The sequence below is a fragment of the Podarcis gaigeae genome, assembly GCF_964106915.1.
Source record: "Podarcis gaigeae genome assembly, chromosome: 3".
Taxonomy (NCBI): Eukaryota; Metazoa; Chordata; class Lepidosauria; order Squamata; family Lacertidae; genus Podarcis; species Podarcis gaigeae.
This window is the reverse complement of record NC_139680.1, coordinates 97,671,819-97,692,789: the sequence shown is the minus strand read 5'-3', so window position 1 is coordinate 97,692,789 and position 20,971 is coordinate 97,671,819. Positions and strand designations below refer to the sequence as shown.

Sequence of the window (20,971 nt, the reverse complement as noted above, 5' to 3'; positions counted from 1 at the left end):
TTTCATTATCTGTTTTGGCAGTGTGTGAGTGACCCCGAGAGATTAGAGCAGGGGTTCCCAAACATGTGATTCACAGACCACCAGTGCTCCCCAAGCTGGTGGACCACAGCTTTTCTGTAAAAATGCAATTAAAGATAATGCAGCACCTGGCACAGCACATTACATTTGCTACGATGGGCTGAAAAATCACTGAGTGGTTTGCCAAGACCCTCAGCAGTTTTCAACCATGGAGGGTGGAGTTTGAGAACACTTGATTTCAAAAGTGATGGTGATCATGAAAGTAAATGTTGGCGCCTGAGGATGTCTTTATATCTGGAATCCAAATTTCCACCGTCCTCTTTCTCTAGATTTCTGTCCTCCCAAGCCTAAAATGGATGCACAGCTACCTTCTCTTGCCCCCTAGACAGAGGTTGGAACTGAAATGGGTTGGGAGGGGGCACCGGAGAAGGTTGAAAGCTGAAATATTTTTCATCGTCTCTGTTTTTGCTTTGGATTTTGCATGGCCAGGTTAAGATCCTAGGCCTGGATGGATTTCCAGTGCCCCGGACAGGGAATTAGTTCAGTGATTCAACTGTCTTATTGCAACCTGTGGCAGATGACATTTTGAGTTCATTCATGGGACGCACGAGAGCTTGTTGCTTATTCTTCCCATGCTGTCCAGAGGAGATTAAAAGCTTGCCTCTTCTTGATGAGTCACGGTAAGATGAAGGGGGTTTTTTGGTGCTGATTTTAATGTCCTTTGTAAATTAAAATCCGTAGGGAGGAACGGAGGCTTTGATGTTTATTATGCCGTTGGAAATCCCACCAGCTGAAGACCAGAACATTATGCCACACCACTTCAGGAAGATGTGTGCCAGTGCTTTGGCTCACGACTAAGTAAACATAGCCAGACACTGCACATCTGGGTATACTTGAGCTCTGGTGGCTTATTGCTTTATTCATTGGATTATTTTGCATACATAAATATTCATGCAGCGCTGGCTGTTGTGAATTGGCACAGTGCTGTATTTAAGCACACAGCTGGTAGCCGTAGGCAACAGAGAGCAATAGGCCGCTAGGTGAGTGGACTAGCAGAGGAGGAGTGGAGCACTCTGTCCAGCATCAACAGCAAGCCAAAAGAGGAAAATGTCCTCTTCTGCAGCATCCAGCGTGGGAATGCAGGGTGCTTTCTGAACCTCTGTTTTCGGATGGGATTCAGTCACACACCAGCAAATTCAGGTTATGCCGTTATAGTTGGTTGGGAGGTTGTGCAACAAACCCACTTCTCCAAAATGTTGGCCTTTCTGAGATAAGGAAAGTGACCAGGAGCTACATTGGAAAGTGTGGGATAACACTTGATTGGACATCATCTAACCTCCCCACAAGCAAACCATAGAATCATAGAGGGACCCCAAGGGTCTTGTTGTCCAACCCTCTGCAGTGCAGGAACCATGATGAAGTGGCTGGAGTGGGCTTCTGGAGGAAGGGACAGAGGTCTACATCTGTGCTGGTCCCATGGGTTACCCAAAAGGCAAGTTCCAAGTCCAGTCCGTGGTCAAAGGTGCAACGTGGAGGCAGTCCGTAGTAGCTGAAGTGCAGGGCAGGGTGTCAGGTGAAGTCAGGCACAGGCAAGCAAGCAGGGAACCAGGGCAGGTCAGGAGCTTGGAACTAGGAACCAACAATGTTGCTCCCGCAACTTGGGACTGGCCGGCTTTTATCTGCCCCGAGGCATAGGGGAGCCCCGATCCTCAGGTGACTCGTTTCTCCTGGCCTGGAGGCGAGCACTCCTCCTGCGGGAACTCAGTTCCCTCCGCCTCTCTGCCCTGAGCCTCTGCAGCTCGGGAGAGGCTGGAGGGTTTCCAGACCCAGAGGCAACCTCAGCTTCCTCTGACGGGGCTGAGAGTGGAGCACCTGCAGGCAATGGGTCCTCCATCACCCCAGGAGCCAGAGCAGACTCAGCTGGTGCCTGCACCTGAGGATCCAGCACAGGTGAGGACCCTTCAGGCTCCAGCTCCAGCCACGGCTCAGCTGGTTTTGGAGGTGGGAATCCTGTGCAGCCTGGGATCCCTCAGGTTCAGCATCCGAATCCCAGGCCATCCCACCATCCATTCTAGGACAGCCCACAGCAAGGACTAGTAGCTTTTGCCAGCTTATTTACCTCTCAAATTTGCAAATCTGAAAGTAATGTGAAGGTGGAGTTGTTGCTCAAGAGGAAGTACTGTATTATTTATGGCTACCTGTTGCTTTTTTTAGACCAAGTCCTGCTTCCCCTTTTCTTCCCCTTTGACCTCTTCTGTAGCTTGTATATCCTGTAGCCTTTGCTGCCATATTTGTTGGGCAGGTGGATCTGCCACATTACAAAATGAGAACCGAGCGAGTGCTTGCTGCTGTTCCCTCTGCTTGCCAGTTTGAATATTCTCGTTTACTGGCAACCTCTTGAGAAGTGTCCTCTCTAGACACAGGAGGTGTATGCCCAGAAGCTAGTTTCTAATAATACAGCAAAACATGTTGCTCTCCTTTATATACTCCTGTGCTGTTTGTCAGGGTGGATTCTGCTGGCAGTGCAGAACACACTTAAGTCATGGTATGGGGACCTTTTTAGGGGGAGCAATTGTCAGATAAGGTGTCCCTCCCCCCACTTTAATTACACAAATTGAAGAGAGGGAAGTGGAACCATTTTTACCACTTAATCCTGCAAATACACACATGAGTTTTGCCTGCTGGCTTCTGTATGAAATTCCTGCTGTCCCTCATTAATTCAAGGCCAGACATCCCTATTAGACTGGAGAATGGTAGGGAACATCACAGTTTAGTAAATGCAAGCAAGGCCAAATTTAAATAAATCAACGGGTAATTACAAAAGCTTCAAGAAATGTGATGTGCTGGGGAACAAAATGGTAATATTTCTCTTTCTCTCTTCCCTGGTTTTAAATAAGATTAGTGTTGGGCGGCCAGGTGCTGGAACGATGGCCTTGGAAAATGCTCAGAGCCTCTGCTAAAAAGACTTTCTGTTTTCTAAATCACCTTCGTTTGAAGTATGCAGTTACTTTCAAAATTAAAATTAGCATTGAAATATCATCTCACATGGGGTAGGAAACTGATCACAGTTTGGACACATTAAGCCCAAATGCGTGGAAAGAAGACAAAAGGCTAAAGATGAGCTGAATTGGTAATTCTCCCTCATAAAAGGACTCCCTTGACAGCACAGGTCCCTGGAAATGAGGGGGGAAGGGGGACTGAAGCCCCTCCCATTAGTATGGGAGGCAGAGGGACAGCCCCACCCTCCAAAATGATCAGACAAAAAACAAAACAAAAAAACCAGTTGGGGCTGATTTTATTGTTCCATAAGTGGTCCATAATGTTTACTTCGGCCAAGTTGTTTGTTAGATTTCTTGTATTTATTATTTGCCCACTCTTTAGGTAAAGGTAAAGGGACCCCTAACCATTAGGTCCAGTCATGGCCGACTCTGGGGTTGAAGCGCTCATCTCGCTTTATTGGCTGAGGGAGCCGGCGTACAGCTTCCGGGTCATGTGGCCAGCATGACTAAGCCGCTTCTGGCGAATCAGAGCAGCACATGGAAATGCCATTTACCTTCCCGCCAGAGTGGTACCTATTTATCTACTTGCACTTTTACATGCTTTCAAACTGCTTGATTGGCAGGAGCAGGGACTGAGCAATGGGAGCCCACCCCGCCGCAGGGATTCGAACCACTGACCTTCTGATCGGCAAGTCCTAGGATAAAAGTTGCTTGGCAAGTAGGCAGCATTCATCTCCTCCTTTAGCAAGTAGTTGGTGGGGCAGAGGAACTTACCCAAACTCTGGTAGACGTGCTACTGCTCCTTACCTGAAAGGTGAGGGGCAATGAAGCTGTGAGTTTGGTGCAGTTCAAATGCAGCAGCAGAGTCAATCTGACACCCCTACTGGTAGAATTGCACTGCACTGCCGCCTTGCCCTTCTCCCTCTTGGTCAGCATCAGCAAGATCAGGGAAGAGCTTCCATCCCACCATGCCATCCACTACTGACTTGAACCCTCTCTCCCCACCCTACTTTACAAACACATCCAAGCTCTGTGCTTGACAGCTAAAATTCTTCCCCGATTGGCTGACTAGAGAAATGCCTGTCTATCATAGCAATGGACAAGGTGTTATAGAGGGATGTCCTTCCTATGATATATGCATACATGTATATAGATACAGTGGTACCTCAGGTTAAGAACTTAATTCGTTCTGGTGGTCCATAATTAACTTGAAACTGTTCTTCACCTGAGGTACCACTTTAGCTAATGGGGCCTCACGCTACCGCTTGCCCATTTCTGTTCTCATCCTGAAGCAAAGTTCTTAACCCAAGGTACTGTTTCTGAGTTAGTGGAGTCTGTAACCTGAAGCGTCTGTAACCTGAGGTACCACTGTACAGATATAGATATAGCTGTGGCTCCCTCTGGAAATGCGAAACACCTCTAGATTTTTGGACTTTAATCTGACTCAGTGTCTCGACTCCTAATTGATGAAGAACAAAGACTCAAAGGAGGATTCTTTCCAAAGGCTTTAATGTTTAGATATGCAAATCGCTGGTTTGAGGCACTTCAGCCAATACACATAATTAACCCCAAATACAGCTGCAACAAAGTCAGGTGCTCTAACTGCCAAAGCTGTAGGAGTTGATTGAATACTACCACGCACCCCTTGCTATCCTATATATAGCATTTGAGTTGGCCCAACTTAGGGCAGTAGGCATTTCTGCAGTCTCTCACTATGCCTAGTAAGCAGAAGTCTCTGTGCCTTTGTCCTTTGGCTCCTCCTACATCTAGGGGATGGGGCAGGTGTCTGCCTCCTGAGAGGTGGCTGAGGCTGAGGCAACATCCCCCTAAGGAAAGGCAGAGCTACTCCTAGTATCTGAGGTTGTCAGGGTGGGTAGTGGGACAGGTATCATGGAAGTGTCAAAGAAGAAGAAGAGTTTGGATTTGATATCCTGCTTTATCACTACCCGAAGGAGTCTCAAAGTGGCTGAAATTCTCCTTTCCCTTCCTCCCCCACAACAAACACTCTGTGAGAAGTGTGACTAGCCCAAGGTCACCCAGCAGCTGCATGTGGAAGAGGGGGACGTGAACCCGGTTCCCCAGATTACAAGTCCACCGCTCTTAACCACGACACCACACTGGCTCCAACAGCTGTGGAGAGGGAAATGGGACCAGAGAGGGAGGTGGGGCTCATGACTCTCATTGCGGAGGTGAAATGAGAAAGCAGGTTGAGGAAACCAAATGCCCTTGCCACCTAATTTCATATGTGGGAGACTTCAACTCATACTTTGCATGTTTTCATTATACAAAATAAAGTTCCGGGGTCTCAACCCCTGCTCATATTGACCTCCAGGATCTCTTCCAAAGGAGGACAGGAAGAAGGGCTAGCATACTCTTCTGCTCTCCACCTTGGAGGCCAAGTCTAACTGCCCCCAGCATAGAGTAAAAGGTAAAGGGACCCCTGACCATTAGGTCCAGTCATGGCTGACTCTGGGTTTGCAGCGCTCATCTCGCTTTATTGGCCGAGGGAGCCTGCGTACAGCTTCCGGGTCATGTGGCCAGCATGACTAAGCCGCTTCTGGCGAACCAGAGCAGCGCACGGAAACGCCATTTACCTTCCCGCCAGATCGGTACCTATTTATCTACCCACGTCCCCTCAGCATAGAGTAAGCTAGTCTTAAAAAGTTACTTATGCGTTGCAGAAATGCTAAGATATTTGGAGAAAGGGCGAATTAAAATATCACTGCCGCTCTTAAAACAAAGGAGAAAAAAATTAAGAGGATGGCGTAATTCAACTGTATAAAATGCATTTTATGGAAATGTGAGGGCTGGCCTCTACAGACTTTCTTATCAGACAGACACTTTCATTTATTACGCAGGCGACTTCTGGTAATGCAGCTCTTTGAAGGAAAAGGTCAAGTGCACACTGGTGGTGTGTGGTGGTGGTGTGTTTTTTTAAAAGCTAGAATTAGAAAGATAAGCATATATAATAAATCACAAGAAATGATGTGGGGAGAAATACTGCAGCAAATGCTGTTTATTTCAGGCTCCTCTCTCTCTGAGGGGCAAATATGATGCCAAACACACAGCAGTGTTTGCATAACAGTTTGAGGCTGCCTCCAACACTGTTTTGCAGCTGTCACAGCACCTTGTAATTGTACTTTTATTTCCAGCGCCTACACAGCGCAAAGATCCTGTAGTCTCCCATATATTAAATTCAACTTGCTGGCTTTCCTCTGCAAAGCTCTAAATGCTTTAGATAGTGGTGCATGTATCCTGGTCATCTCTGTTTAGCCAAGAGCTGTCTATTCATAGTGGCATCTCACCTGCCACCCTTCTGCTCCTCCATCTCTCAAGCACCAGCAGGGATGGATGCACACAGGCTGTGTCCTGACAAGAGCTTTCTAGCCATTTGGATTAGGCATTGCGTAGCCATCCTTTTTACAGGCTACATTGAGGGCACAAGAAGAAGGGGACGACAGAGGACGAGATGGTTGGATGGACAGTGTTCTTGAAGCTACAAAGATGAGTCTCACCAAACTGCGGGAGGCAGTGGAAGACAGAAGTGCCTGGCGTGCTCTGGTCCATGGGGTCACGAATAGTCGGACACGACTAAACGACTAAACAACAACAACAGCCATCCTTGCTCACAGTATATGGCTCTTGTTCTTAATACCCATCATGACCAGCCGGGGTTGGGTAGTTTTTCTAACCCTCCAAGGAAAGGTGAAACGAACCCACAGAAGCATAACCACAGCTCTGCTCATGAGTGTATATGGATGTTTTGTTGTAGATGTCAAGTTCTCAACTCCAATTGCAGTTGCTCTGGGACTGCAGAGCTGAAGGCAGGCACACTCTGCCCTCTGCGACTGGCCAGGCAGCCAAGGGTTGCTGTGAGGTTCACACCTCCCTCCCTTGAAGAACATCACAGCAGGAGGAGGACCAACCTGTTCCCATCCATCAGCTAGAGGAGGAATAACTGCAAGGAGTTCTGTCTCGCCACCAGGAAGAAGACTGTGCTACAATGGTCAGCTGCCCTTGGTCCACAGAAGCCAGGGGAGGCACATTCTGGCCTCTGCTGCTGTCTGGAAGAACAAGAGCCGCTGGATTTGTCTTGGCCTGTTCACAACTCACCACTTTGCCAAACCGATCATCCTCTTCTTCATGAGAAGTGAGCAAAGGAAGAACTTAAGAGTACTGCTGGATCAGGACAAAGGGCCTTCTGTCCCAACAACCTGTTCTCAAAGTCACCAAACAGACGCCTGCATGAAGTCCACAAGTGGGATCTGAGTGTGACATCAACTTCAGAAGTATACTGGGGAAGAGCCACAGTTCAGTGGGAGAAGATTTGCTTTGCATGTCTTGACTCTCTGGCTCAATCCCTGGCACGGACGCTGCATAATTTTGAGAGGGCCTGGCTCCCACATTGTGTTCCTGATTGTGTCTAGTATCCGTTGATAGCCTTCTTTTCCAAGCACTTGTGTAATCCTCTTTTAAAGTTGTCACTACCTGTTGTGGGAGCAAACTCCCACGGATAGGCAAACTAAGGCCTAGAGGCTGGATCCGGCTCAATTGCCTTCTCAATCTGGCCCACGGTCGGTCCAGGAATCAGCGTGTTTTTACATGAGTAGAATGTGTCTTTTTATTTAAAATGCATCTCTGGGTTCTTTGTGGGGCATAGGAATTTGTTCATTTCCCCCCTTCAAAATATAGTCCAGCCCCCCACAAGGTCTGAGGGACAGTGGACCGGCCCCCTGCTGAATAAGTTTGCTGACCCCTGAACTATGCGCTGTGTGAAGAAGTACTTTATTTTGTCTGTCCTTTCAACATTCGTCTTCATTGGATAGGCCCAGGTCCTAATATTTTGAGAATCCAGGGCATAGTCTCTCTACAGAGACATCTGCACAAGTTTCATTGAGTACACCAGGGCAGGACCAGCAGTATAGTCCCATGGCCCCCTTCTTCATGGGCAGGCTCTAGGCCTTGAGAATTTGTGGCTGTGTTTAAGCACATTACAGTCGCTGAGCATCTCTGCTTGGTGCTTGTTCATCCAAGTGCACAAAAAAGTGAGACAGTGTCTTATCGTACAGCAATGGTTTTCAACTTTTATAAATTAAGGGAACCCTTTTCCTGTTGTGACTGTTTCTACTGATTTTTAGAATACATGGCTATGTTTACAGATGGAGGGGGGGGAAGGAGAGTAAGAGAACATTGATTTTCCACTTACATGACAATTACAAGTGCATAACATTTGCTAAATAGAGAGAGGTTTCTTTATTCACAGCAGTAATTAAAGTCAAATCAGATTCATTCATGCAAAAATTTCCCCTGATACTGAGAGTTGGTTCGTTATACATCTTGCAACTGGCCTCCAAAGATTTTTTCATTTTTTATTTTTGTAAACACAGAAGGGGAGCCATAATATCCTTAGAGAGACAGTAGAATATGAAAAACTAGTTATAGTGCAAGGCAAAAAAAGGAAGATTTTTACTGGAAACTTAGTAAGCTCCATGGTATTTCTGTTCAGCTCTCACTTTTAGGGATGGATGAATCTGACAAGTTTTCTCTTTTTCTGCTCTTCAGTTCCCCAGACTTCCAGGCCAGCTTGCAATTTTTTAAAAAACAAGTCCTCATGAAAATTCAGCAGCATTTCTCCAAATATACAAATCTTCGTATGCAATTTTCCTTAATATACACATTTTTGCAAAGTTACTTTCTATAGTATAATGTATTTTTGTGTATTCTTTCTGTTATCATATGCATCTTTATTTAGAAACCATATTCAGAAGCACTATGCATGTGTAAAGACTGCTTATGTGTAGCCAGCAAGCGCTGGTCTTGCTGTTGTAAGAGACCAAGGCTGTAATGTTACTTCAGCAACAGTCTTCCTTAGGCTGAGCCCTGTATAGGAGCAGAAGTTTACAACTACAGCTACCATATAACGCCTGTTCTGCATTTTTAAGAACTTGCTTGTTTAGTGTGGCAGCAACTTTGGAACTTCCTGCCTGTTGAGATCAAGCAGGTCCCTTCACTCTTTTTGGCACCTGCTAAAAACATTCCTTGTTTAAAAAAGCCTACCCAGATGCTGAGAAAGTTGAAGTAATGTTAACAGGTTTAAATATTTTAACATTTGTATGTTTTAAATTAGGGTCGTGATTTTTTCTCAATTTTATGGTTTCGTCTTTTTTGTAAACTGCTTTGAGTTTGTTTGTTTTTTTACAATCAAGCAGTGCATAAATTGTATTGGTTCTTTTATATTAGAGAGAGCGATAGAGAGAGAAGAGTTTTCTCGACTTGCATGTTCCCCCTTCGCTGACAGATGCTGTTTCAGTTAAACAGTTTCCCCCCCAAAAAATAGTGGGGGAGACTCTGATTGAACCAGAGCTTCTGCAAAGGAGTCCTGAGGACAGCAGTGTGATATCCTCTTGCCAGAGGGGCATTGGCACCACAGGCTTGTCTTGCAGGCACACTTCAGGGCAGGCCTTGTATGCAGCTCCCTTTCTGACTCCGAGTCCTCGCCTCATCCTTTAGAGTCTGATGCCAGAGTCATCACAATCTGGACGGATTCTCCCTGCTGCTGAGAACACGGACACACCCACCCACTCACCAGCAGCCCCCTGGCTGAGAGATGGAACCAGAGACTTCTTCCCTTCTGTTCTGCAGTGTCTGGGCTACCCATTATATAAAAGAAATCATCATACTGGCACAAGAGGTCATTTGATACTACTGAGAAGGCACTGCGCTGGAGTGACGAGATACAGTTGAGGATCTGACTCATGTCCTCTCCATAGCTGTGCATGAGAGGTAATTTTGGGGGGTGAATCTTTTCTCACTTCTGGCACACGGTAATCTGACAAACTACTTTGTCAAATTTTCCCTCTTGTTTTTGGCTTGTAAAAAAAGGTAAAAAGGTAAAGGTACCCATGCCCGTACGGGCCAGTCTTGACAGACTCTGGGGTTGTGCGCCCATCTCACTCAAGAGGCCAGGGGCCAGCGCTGTCCGGAGACACTTCCGGGTCACGTGGCCAGCGTGACAAAGCTGCATCTGGCGAGCCAGAGCCGCACACGGAAACACCGTTTACCTTCCCGCTGGTAAGCGGTCCCTGTTTATCTACTTGCACCCGGAGGTGCTTTTGAACTGCTAGGTTGGCAGGCGCTGGGACCGAGCAGCGGGAGCGCACCCCGCCGCAGGGATTCGAACCGCCAACCTTTCGATCGGCAACTCCTAGGCGCTGAGGCTTTAACCCACAGCGCCACCTGCGTCCGTAAAAAAAGGTACCCACCTGCTTTTGTAAAGTAGCCTTCTTGACCTTGGCGCCCTCCAGATATTAGGGTTGGGGGGGCATTAATGAGAGTAGTACTGGGGTCAGCAAACTTTTTCAGCAGGGGGCCGGTCCACTGTCCCTCAGACCTTGTGGGGGGGGCTGGACTATTTTTTTGGGGGGGGGAATGAACAAATCCCCATGCCCCACAAATAACCCAGAGATGCATTTTAAATAAAAGGACACGTTCTACTCATGTAAAAACACGGACCATCCGCAGGCCGGATTTAGAAGGCTTGGGCCGGATCCAGCCCCCAGGCCTTAGTTTGCCTACCCATGGAGTAGTACAGTGGTGCCTCGGGTTAAGAACTTAATTCATTCTGGAGGTCCGTTCCTAACCTTAAACCGTTCTTAACCTGAGGTACCACTTTAGCTAATGGGGCTTCCTGCTCCTGCTGCTGAGCCGCCACGCGATTTCTGTTCTCATCCTGAAGCAAAGTTCTTAACCCGAGGTACTATTTCTGGGTTAGCAGAGTCTGTAACCTGAAGCGTCTGTAACCTGAGGTACCACTGTACTCCAAAACACCTGGTTGAGGTTCTTGGGAGTTGTATTTTTTAAAAAAGCACCTGGCTGGCACCATGTTGGCAAAGGCTGCTCTAAACGTCACCCTCTGCTGAATCCATGTTGGAAACTCCAGCCTTGGTTTCCCTGGGTGGTTTCACCCAAATACGAGACTATCTGATGGCAGCTCCAGTGTACAGTTTGAGGATGTGACGGCGAGAGCCACTGTGCAGCCTGACTTTTATGCGTCTGCTTCTCTGGTTGCAAAAAGAGAAGGGAGGAATCGGGCTCCCGCACTCGGCTGCCGTGGACTGAGGTTGTGGGAGGCAACGCTGAGTCACTGGTGCCATTGCTCAGCCAGGTGCTCCGACGTTTCTGATCCAATAAGCTGAGAGGGGAGCAGGTGCTGTCAATTGATGAACCAGAGAGATGCCTTGGCAGGGATCACAATGCACTGAGCAGCTGGCTGTGAGGAAAGCTGCTTGCGGAAGCCTCTCTGCGCCTCTGGCTGTGTGTGCTGAGCACCTCGGATCTCGCTTCCTTCCCGGCTATCTTTTCCAGATGAAGCATTTCATTAGGGAACAATAAGGGGGAGCAGATATGATATGCTTGGCTACAGACAAGTACGCATCCTACTGAGGAAACGGTGGTCTCCTTCCCGAGCTGCATAGCCACAAGATATGGGAACAATCCAGTCTTTTCAAATTATTTGCAGCACCCAGCTCAGTTTTCAAAGTGGGATGGGGGGCAGCCCAACAACCAAGGAGGAGGCATTCAGGATCATTCAGGCACTGTTGTCAGGGAAGACATTTTATTCCACCTGGATTTAAAGGCAGATCTACCAAATACAGTACGCACTTTCTAAAACAACAAGCAGCAAACTGAAACATTTAAAAACTGTAATCCGTGTTGCACTTCTCTGAATTTTGCAGTGCAGCTCCCCTGTCAAGTGGTGTGTGCAAAAATGCACATACCAGGGTAAAGGGTGGGAAAATGCATATATTAGTCCATTTATCCAACAAATGTGTATATTAGTGCAATATCCAAAAAAATGTATTATATTGTGGGGAATTGCTTTGCAAAAGAATTGGGCAAAATGGCATCCAAAAAATGCCTATATTGGGGGGCTGGGAGGGGAAATTGCCCCAAAATGCTAGTGAATTTTCATTGCAGGGGAAATGCCAAACTGATATTGAAGATATTGGAGAAGTGAAGTCAAGATTGAAAAAACTAAGAAGCCAAGAAAAACAGAAATCTGCATATGTGGCCATTCCTAGTTGTCAAACAACCTTTTTTTAAAAAAATGATTATTGCTCCATTCCATGTTCAGGATCTTAGTTAACAAGCATGAAAGGTGGGGTGGGAAGGAAGCAGACCTGAGCAAACGATTCTTGCCCCCTCCCTTTTCATTGCTTACCATGAGGTCAAGGGTTGCTTTAGCCCAATAATAATTTCAATTGCTTCCATTACTGCTTCTAATAAAACAGTTAGAAATTGCAGTTGCCCTAATTTTGGAATATGTGCTAGTTACCATAACAAATATTTCTAAGGATACTTTTACCAAACACATGTCTGTCACACGGTAGACCTAAGCCCATGAACATGACAGAAACCGTTCCAGCCTTTCTCGTAACTTTAGGCCTGATTTAAGTTCCAACACCACCAACTTAATAAAAGTCAGTCTAGCTGTTGGACTGTATATAAATGACGCCGCCGCTTTATTTGCAAAGGGACTTTCCAAGGGACCTCACCATCGTGGTAAAAAAATAAAGTAGTATTCCTACCCCACCACCCATTAAGTTATTAGCATGTGTACAAGAGCAAGAGATGCCAAAATGAAAATAACCCATCCCTAATTAATCTTGCCAGTTTGCCATAAACATAATATCCCTGTCAGTGACATAGAAAGATGAGAGTTTTATGGAGCACAATCTGTCTGTTTCATGCCATGGATTTAAAAAGGGAAGTGGAAAGAGAAGCCACCAAGAGGCAGATATATGCAAATCAGCTTCATCAACTTCATTTATCATTTTTATAGGTAGTTTGGAAGGGAAACTAATTAAAGTAATTATAAGATATTTCTTTTTGGTTTCGCACGTATTAAAAACCCTCTTGTATCAGCACCATTAATATGACAGGGGAAAAGCAAAGCAGATATTTTCTCTGGTCTTCCATGTGGTGCTTGTGCGTATTCCGCCTGCCCCCCTCCCAGCGCTGAGCACTTCAGGTATTCTAGATACACAGGGCATCTGTACGCTTTGCATTATGAAACATGGTCTTTTGAAAACAAATTACCGTGCCTTTGGAAATGTTTGTACATTCACCAGCTGCTATGGTGTCTTTCTGCACACCAACCTAGTAGATACACAAAGCTGAGACAACACATGTGTTGTTTGGCTCCGTTGTCGCTACAGTCTCACCCAGTGCAAATCCAACAGGGTAAGTCAGGGATGGGGAACTTGTGACCTTCCTGATGTTGTTGGACTACGATTCCCATCATCTCCGGCCATTGGCCATGCTGGCTGGGGCTGATGGGAGTTGAAGTCCAGTGACATCTGGTGCCCCATCCCTTGTGTAAGCCCAGCCTGCTTGTTAGCTACAGTCTCATTATAGCCGCTTACTAAAAAAAAGGGGGGGAGGTAAAGGACCCCTAGATGGTTAAGTACATTCAAAGGTGACTATGAGGTTGTGGCGCTCATCTCACTTTTAGGCCGAGGGAGCTGATGTTTGTCCACAGACAGCTTTCCAGGTCATGTGGCCAGCAGGACTAAACTGCTTCTGGTGCCACGGGACACCATGATGGAAACCAGAGCACACAGAACAATGCCATTCACCTTCCTGCCACAGTGGTACCTATTTATCTACTTGCACTGGTGTGCTTTCGAACTGCTAGGTTGGCAGGAGCTAGGACAGAGCAATGCTGCCCATCACGGGGATTCGAACTACTGACCTTCCGATCGGCAAGCCTAAGAGGCTCCGTGGTTTATACCACAGCACCACCTGTGCTTACTAGAAAGGGTCTGTCAAGAGCATACAATAGCATTGATGTCGCTGATTCTGTGGATGGCTAAAAGGCTTCTAGAATGACACACACAAAGGGCTGCCTCCCTGTTTCCCACCATGGCGCCTCTCTGTGTATATTCCTATGCTGGCACAGCCCCATATTGGATATGCTTGCAACATAACCAAAACCTATTGAATTTATCCCAGTGTATAAACAACATGTTGGGAGATGATGTTGGTGATTTCAATTTGTATGCCAGGGCAGCAAGCAAGAAGAGAAGAGCTAAGAAATGCAGGAGGTTTCTCCAAATTTAGTTCTTGGAGCAAGCTGTAGTCCATGCTTGCTTTTACCGTCATTGCTTTGCATTAGCCGTGTGTGTCCTTAGGTCTCAGGTATTCATGCCAAGGATCGGTTGGTACCTGGGATACTATCTTCAAAGACGCTGGCTGCAAATACAGAGTTTAATCATCAATCCCTCTTTCCACAGAACTGTGGGAGTGGTATCTCTGGGAGGGAAATAGAGGTTTCCCAACAATCTTCGGTATAATAAACTGCAGCTCCCAGGATTCCTTGGGGGGAACCACAACTGTTAAAGTGTTATCATAGTGCTTTATTTGTATGGTGTGGGTGTGGCCTTTGTCACCAGTCCTTCCTCCATGCACAGGCCCAACCCTACCATCAGACAAGAGGGGAGCAATTGCCTCAGGTGGCAGGTGGCATGAGGTGGCTGTTGTTCTCTGATGGAAGATAGTGCACGGTGTGCCTCATGGCCTGTCTTGTGCTGCCTGCATTATCCTGCTCCTCTGTGGTGTGGCGGATGACACTGTCCTGTTGCTAGTGTCAAAACAAGATTCAACTGCCCGTCCAATTGGCTTCTGGGTGTGGAACTGGAGGGAAGGGAGCACCATCTTGTTTTGCTTCAGGCAGCAAAATACCTTGAGCCAGCCCTGTCCGTGCAAAGGAGTTGATCATGTAAAAGCTTGCTTGGAAATTTATGCTGTGCTCAGGGAAGCAGGAAGCAGAGGAACAGAACAGTAGCTTGACAGCTTTTATTGCTACGTTGCAAAAATGCATGCAATTAATCACGGAAACACTTTCATTGGGAGCAGACAAGCATTTCTATAACTTGGGTGCAGTAAAAGAATTTCCTCTCAGATCACCTGAAGTACAGGAAGGCTTCTAATACGTTCGAGTTGGTTTCTGTTCTTTTATCACAGTATAGTCCTGCCGCATCAACATCTATGTGAACTGGTTTCACGAAGCATTCCCTGAAATTTGACATTCCAGTCATAAAATTGGCGAGTTGCATTTTTTACTTAATATTTACTGGTTGCCAGAATGTGTTATGATCAAAATTCTTGAGGCCTGCTTGTTCTCAGGATCTCCTTTCAGACACGAAAGATACTCTGGGAGCTCAGACTCGCCATAATGAAATGCTAAAACTCGGCATTCTCTCTAAATCTGTTGTGACAATCCAGTTTCATGCATGACAGTACATTAAATTATCAGGACTTCAGTCAAATGAACGATGCTGATTGCAGAAAGAGAGGGATCCTGTCATTATCAGGGAAAATTACATTGATTTTGTATTTACACGGTAAACGGTGCAAAGCATTTTACATTTAAGGCCATTATAATTTATGAGGAATGATTGATGGTGTGCCTTGGATGACACTGGTCCACACTTGAGTATAAACACTGCAAGAAATAATTGGATGGACTGTTGTCCCCACCCCAAATGGATTAAAAGGTGTTCTCAGGGTCTTTTAAAAATGCAAATGGGTTTTGTGCTGAATTTTTATAGCAGGTAGTCTACCTCAGTGATAATGTGTGTGCCACCCCCACCCCCCAAAAAAACTGAAGCAGGTGGTAAATGGAATTATTAATTTGACAGGAGACTGTTGCAGGTTTGCAGTCTAAATATCTACATGTTCTGGTTGCTGCACAGTTGGTCTATCTGCTTATATATCTAACATGAAAACATGAAAACATGCATTGGACGAGAGACCATTTGAATGTAGCGCTGGGTGAAATAATCCACATCCACTCTGGAAACCCCAGAGTGACCGGGTTAATTTCCTGGACACCTGAAGAAGCTCAGAATGGGGTCCGCTCCTAAGTAGGATGTGCTCCTAAGCCTTGTTACATAGCCCTTGCCCATGGGCAGCGATCCATGCTGCTGGCATTCCTGGGGAGCTATCCAGATTGGTTCTTAAAATGGAGTAGCAGCTCCTAATTAGTCCCCCTCATAAAGCTATTGTTTGTTTATAAGATTCCTTGCATGCCCTGCACCAAAACAACGCAATATTGAAGAGGGTTAATGCAATTTGCACTGGCCTCGTTTCCTGCAAAGATTGTGTGACACAAAATAATGTACAGTGGTACCTCAAGTTACATACGCTTCAGATTACAGACTCCACTAACCCAGAAATAGTACCTCAGGTTAAGAACTTTGCTTCAGGATGAGAACAGAAATAGTGCTCCAGCAGTGCAGCAGCAGCAGCGGGAGGCCCCATTAGCTAAAGTGGTGCTTCAGGTTAAGAACAGTTTCAGGTTAAGAACGGACCTCCAGAATGAATTAAGTACTTAACCCGAGGTACCACTGTATAGTGTTAGGTAGTCTTCTGTTGGCATCTGCCTGTCTTGGGAGACAATGGAGGAGCGTGCCAGAGGGGGTAAAGTCAAACCATTGGCAAGTTACAGTGCCTGCTGTGGCTGTAGAAACCACATGTGAAAGAGACATGTTTTATTGCAGCTGGGGCAGATGAAGCCGTCTGGATTCACTGCTGAGATACACGATGGTGTTTCTTCTCTCTGCACTTCTCCCAGCAATCGTTCCTCCTCTGATCACTGCTGCGGGTACATGACCTGACCGTCAAGTGTCTCCAGGCACTCATGGCAGAGTTGATGTTGCCAGCCTTCGTGTCAAGTTTACAGACATCTTTGTGGCTCAGACCTGGTCTGCCCATAGGCCTGGTGCCTGAGGACAGCTCCCCACAGAGCACATTATTTGAGGATCCTGACGTCTTCCATTCTGTGCATGTGACAGAGCCAGCATAGATGCCACCGAGACAGAAGTGTGAACATGCTGCCAAACAAACATGCCAACTATTACTGCTAAGTGGGGGGTTAGAGCAGCACAACATTGTCACTGATTATTTATCAGGGTGGCCAGATACAGAAGAGAACAAGGCTCCTGAAACTCTCACTGCTGTGTGGAAGAGCTTGTCTTCAGAACACCCTGCAAGCTGCCTTAGGCCACGTCAGACCATTGGTCCATTTAGTTCAGTATCATCTGCAATGATTGGCTGTGGCTCTCCAGAGCTTCAGGCAGGAGTCTCTCCCACCCCTAGTTGTAGATTGTGGCGATCACACAGGGTCCCCAGACATTTGACGGTCTATTGATCCCTGTGCCACCACTGTGATTGCTTTCCTGCTGCCACCAACCTGTTTCTCTTGGGTACACACGGAGTCCAGGCAGTTGTTAACATTAAACCAAATAAACAAGTTTATTTTATAAGCCTTAACAAGTTTATGGTTTCAGATATTTTTTCTTGTCAGTTTCTTAATCTTAGGTTCTTACCGGCCTATACCTTCGTATTTCCTCTAACTGATTATCCCAACTGTCTATCTGACTCCTCTCAACAGATTCTCTATCTCCCTCACATCAAACTATCCCAACCCACAGACATATCCTCACTCTCCCTTCTCTAACACCCGACCAACTTCCACACAACTCCAACTCTAACACCTCCCCTTGGGTTCCCACTGGCCAATCACTTCACATGCATTTAAACCTTTCCTTATGACCCACCTAGGAGGGCAAACGCCACATAGATGTTGAGGAAGATTGAGCCTGGGAACTTAGGTATGCGAAAGAGATGCTTTCCCACTGTACGTGTCATGCAGATGGGGCCACAACGATCTTGCTTTGTTCCTGCGTACTTACTGTAAAAAGCTTTCTCTTCTTCCACTTCATTCACTGCCCTAGAAGCTAATACGCTTCTGCTGTGAATTCATTTGTCAGGAAGTAAGATAAAACGAGGACTTGAAAGTTCATTTTCTCAGAAACATGGCTGGCACATTCCTCTTTAGCATTTGAGTTTGCCTTGTTTCCATAGCCTTCGTGATTCTGGAACTACACCGGTCAAGGGCTGGTTTTGTTTGCACTTCTTTTTTTGACTCATTGCTGCAGGGCTGTATCCCCCCCCCAAAAAAAAAATTATTTCTATCTGCTACATTCAAATTTTATCGGTGCCTCTTCCTGTGGTGTACACTCTTGACTGTGCAGTCTTGAAAATCTTATCTACCCTGGCCCTAGCTTTAGATGATGTTTAAACTCAAATTAAGATTTAAAATGTCAGAAGCAAGTGGAGCAGATGAAAATTACTGATTCTGCCCCCCACCGCCCCCATTTTTTTGGGCAACTGAAAAACAAACAGGCTCCTGGCTGGTAATCAGTGTTGCTGACAGAGGAGGTCAGAGTTAGATCTACGTTTTCAATTGACTATTACAGCAAGTACAAATAGAAAAGAGAAAATAAGGCGTCAAAGTCAGCTACATGCCACCTACTGTTAACTCCCCAGCCCCCAGCGTCCTTTTCAGCCTGCAGAAAAAACCATTATTGATCACAGATTGGTTAGGATTTGGGCTGTTCTCTCCCTGCGTAAATCAATTACCGAAGCAGCTGTTTAAAGCTGAGCTTTCTCAAAAAGCTGTGGAAAATTTAATGGAAACCTCTGAGCCCTGCACTCTGCGTTTCACTTGCGCCACAGTCCTCCCTGCATTAATTTGCACGTACCTCTCGAGCTGGGAAAAGAAAATAATGACAGCAAGGCATTGTTCTTTCAAGAAATCTCCTCCTGGCAGCATAGCCATCTGACAAAGCACAAAAAAAAGCCCAAAAACGATTTGGGGGCAAGCTGAGTGCTGGATTTCATGCAGCCTGGTTTTGTGCTTTTTTTTTTTTTAAGTGCTTTCTGCTTTATACACTGCTGAAGATCTATTGCCTGCCACAAAGAATGGGGGTGGGGGAGGGACGGGGGGGGCAGAATATCCCACTCCAAGTTTTGCAACATCGATTCACTGCAGGAAATGGTTGTTTTCAATTACTGAGCTACTTTTAGCTCTGGCAACGGCAGCCGCCCCTTTGATCACATGTATGGTTTGATGCACAGTTGCCGCCTGCATTGTGCAGAGGATTCAAATTAGAAAAGGGACTTGGGAGCCAAATGCCATCTTTAGTCCTTGGCAGCATAAATAGATGCTGGGGAGAAGGTGTTTGGCAAAGAGGCATCTTCTATGCACCATGCAGATATATATATGTGAGAGTCAGTGTGTTGTGGTCAGGGTGATGGGTCTGGGAGACCAGGGTTCGAATACCTACTCAGACACGAAGTTCACTAGGTGATCTTGGGCCTCTCAACCTAGCCTGCCTTAGAGGGTTGCTGTGGGGGTTAAATGAGGTGGGGAGAACCACACCTATGGCCTTGAGCTCCTTGGAGGAAAGGTGAAATATAAATTGAACCCATTTATAAAATTAAATTTAATTATACTGCTTTGAGTAGGGAATAAATTCTTGTTCATACACATAAAGGTAGCATCACACACATGTGCATGTATGCATGCACACCCACCCACACCCAGAGAGTTTAGGATTTCGAGCTAGGTTTTGCATATCCTGACCAAAACTCACTTTTCTGAGTGGATTTCCCCCCTTCCAAGAGCAGGATCAGGTTGGGGGGAAAGGTGATTCCTAATGTACCCCCCAAAAAACAACAACAACACAAAACCCACCACCCTTGTTGTTCCTGGTCAAAGACAACCATTATCTATGCATAAGCAGGACACAGCACCAGTGGATACATCAGTAGATAAAGAAGAATTCTAAACAAATACGACTTCAATAGCACCCCTGCATACTTTGGCTCTCCTGTTTTTCCAGGTCCTATTGCTGTAACAAACCAGAACCAAAATAGTTTCAAAATGTAAACAAGTGTCTCCTGACTTTTAAGGTCCCAGTAAATAAATTTGGCCCCCAAAATGTAGGGGTGGAATAAGACCTACTCAGAACAGACCCATTCAAATGGGTCATAACTTAGTCGTGTCCTTTAATTTTAATGGGTCTACTCTGAGTAGGACTAGTGTTGTATAACACACAAAAAAAAGGTAAAGGAACCGGAGTACACAGAAACGGCGTTTACCTTCCCGCTGGAGCAGTACCTATTTATCTACTTGCACTTTTTTTGGCGTGCTTTCGAACTTATAGGTTGGCAGGAGCTGAGACTGAGCAATGGGAGCTCACCCCGTCACGGGGATTTGAACCGCCGACCTTCTGATCGGCAAGCCCAAGAGGCTCAGTGGTTTCACAGCATCACCTGTGTCCTGAATACCACTATAGGTATTTAATCCAGCAATTAAATTGGAAGGAACCATGTGTTCCCATCACTTGCAACCTTTTTTTTTTTTTTTTACTGGCCCAGAGAGCTGCTTCCAATCAGAGTAGACAATGCCGGGTTAGATGAAGAAATGGCCTGACCTTCACCTAAAACAGAGTCCTATCTTCCTGCAATGCAATGCAATAAATAACTGGAAGGTGCTGAGAGAGCCAACATCTATTTGTTCCTTTTGGGCTTGCAATAGAATCAAGCTGCACCAACCATTTGGACACTCTGCCTTTTGTTTGTGTGTGTGGGGGGGGACGACAACGTTGCAAAACAATCCTACCAAGTGCTGCTACTATTGGGCCAAAGGAGCACAGCTTGATTTTTCTCCCAGCTTTTATTGAATAGCCCAGAAGTCTCTAACGCAGGAAAAGTTCTATTCAGAACAATTGAAGTTGCATGCAATTGCTCAGTTTTGCTCCTCAGATGCTGCAGTGCAGAGAAATTCAGAGCCCTCATTAGAATGCTGTCGGGTCCTTTTCCCCATTGCCCGCTGTATCCTAATGAAAGCTGAGGCTCTCCCTTGCAGCAATGCTAGTGCTTCTTCCTTGAGCTGAGCCAAAGTTTCTCAAGACATTTCCCCGAGAAAGTTCCTTGAGATTCTTTCCCTCTAGAAGGAAAAGAAGGGACGCAGGTGGCGCTGTGGGTTAAACCACAGAGGCTAGGACTTGCCAATCAGAAGGTCGGCAGTTCGAATCCCCACG

The 20,971-nt window shown here is 46.1% G+C and overlaps 1 protein-coding gene across 2 annotated transcripts in view; it reads left to right on the top strand.

Moving 5' to 3' along the window:
• The window catches only part of HHAT (hedgehog acyltransferase), a 169,795-nt gene that overhangs the window by 143,941 nt on the left and 4,883 nt on the right, over positions 1 to 20,971 (top strand). The window lies entirely within an intron of this gene.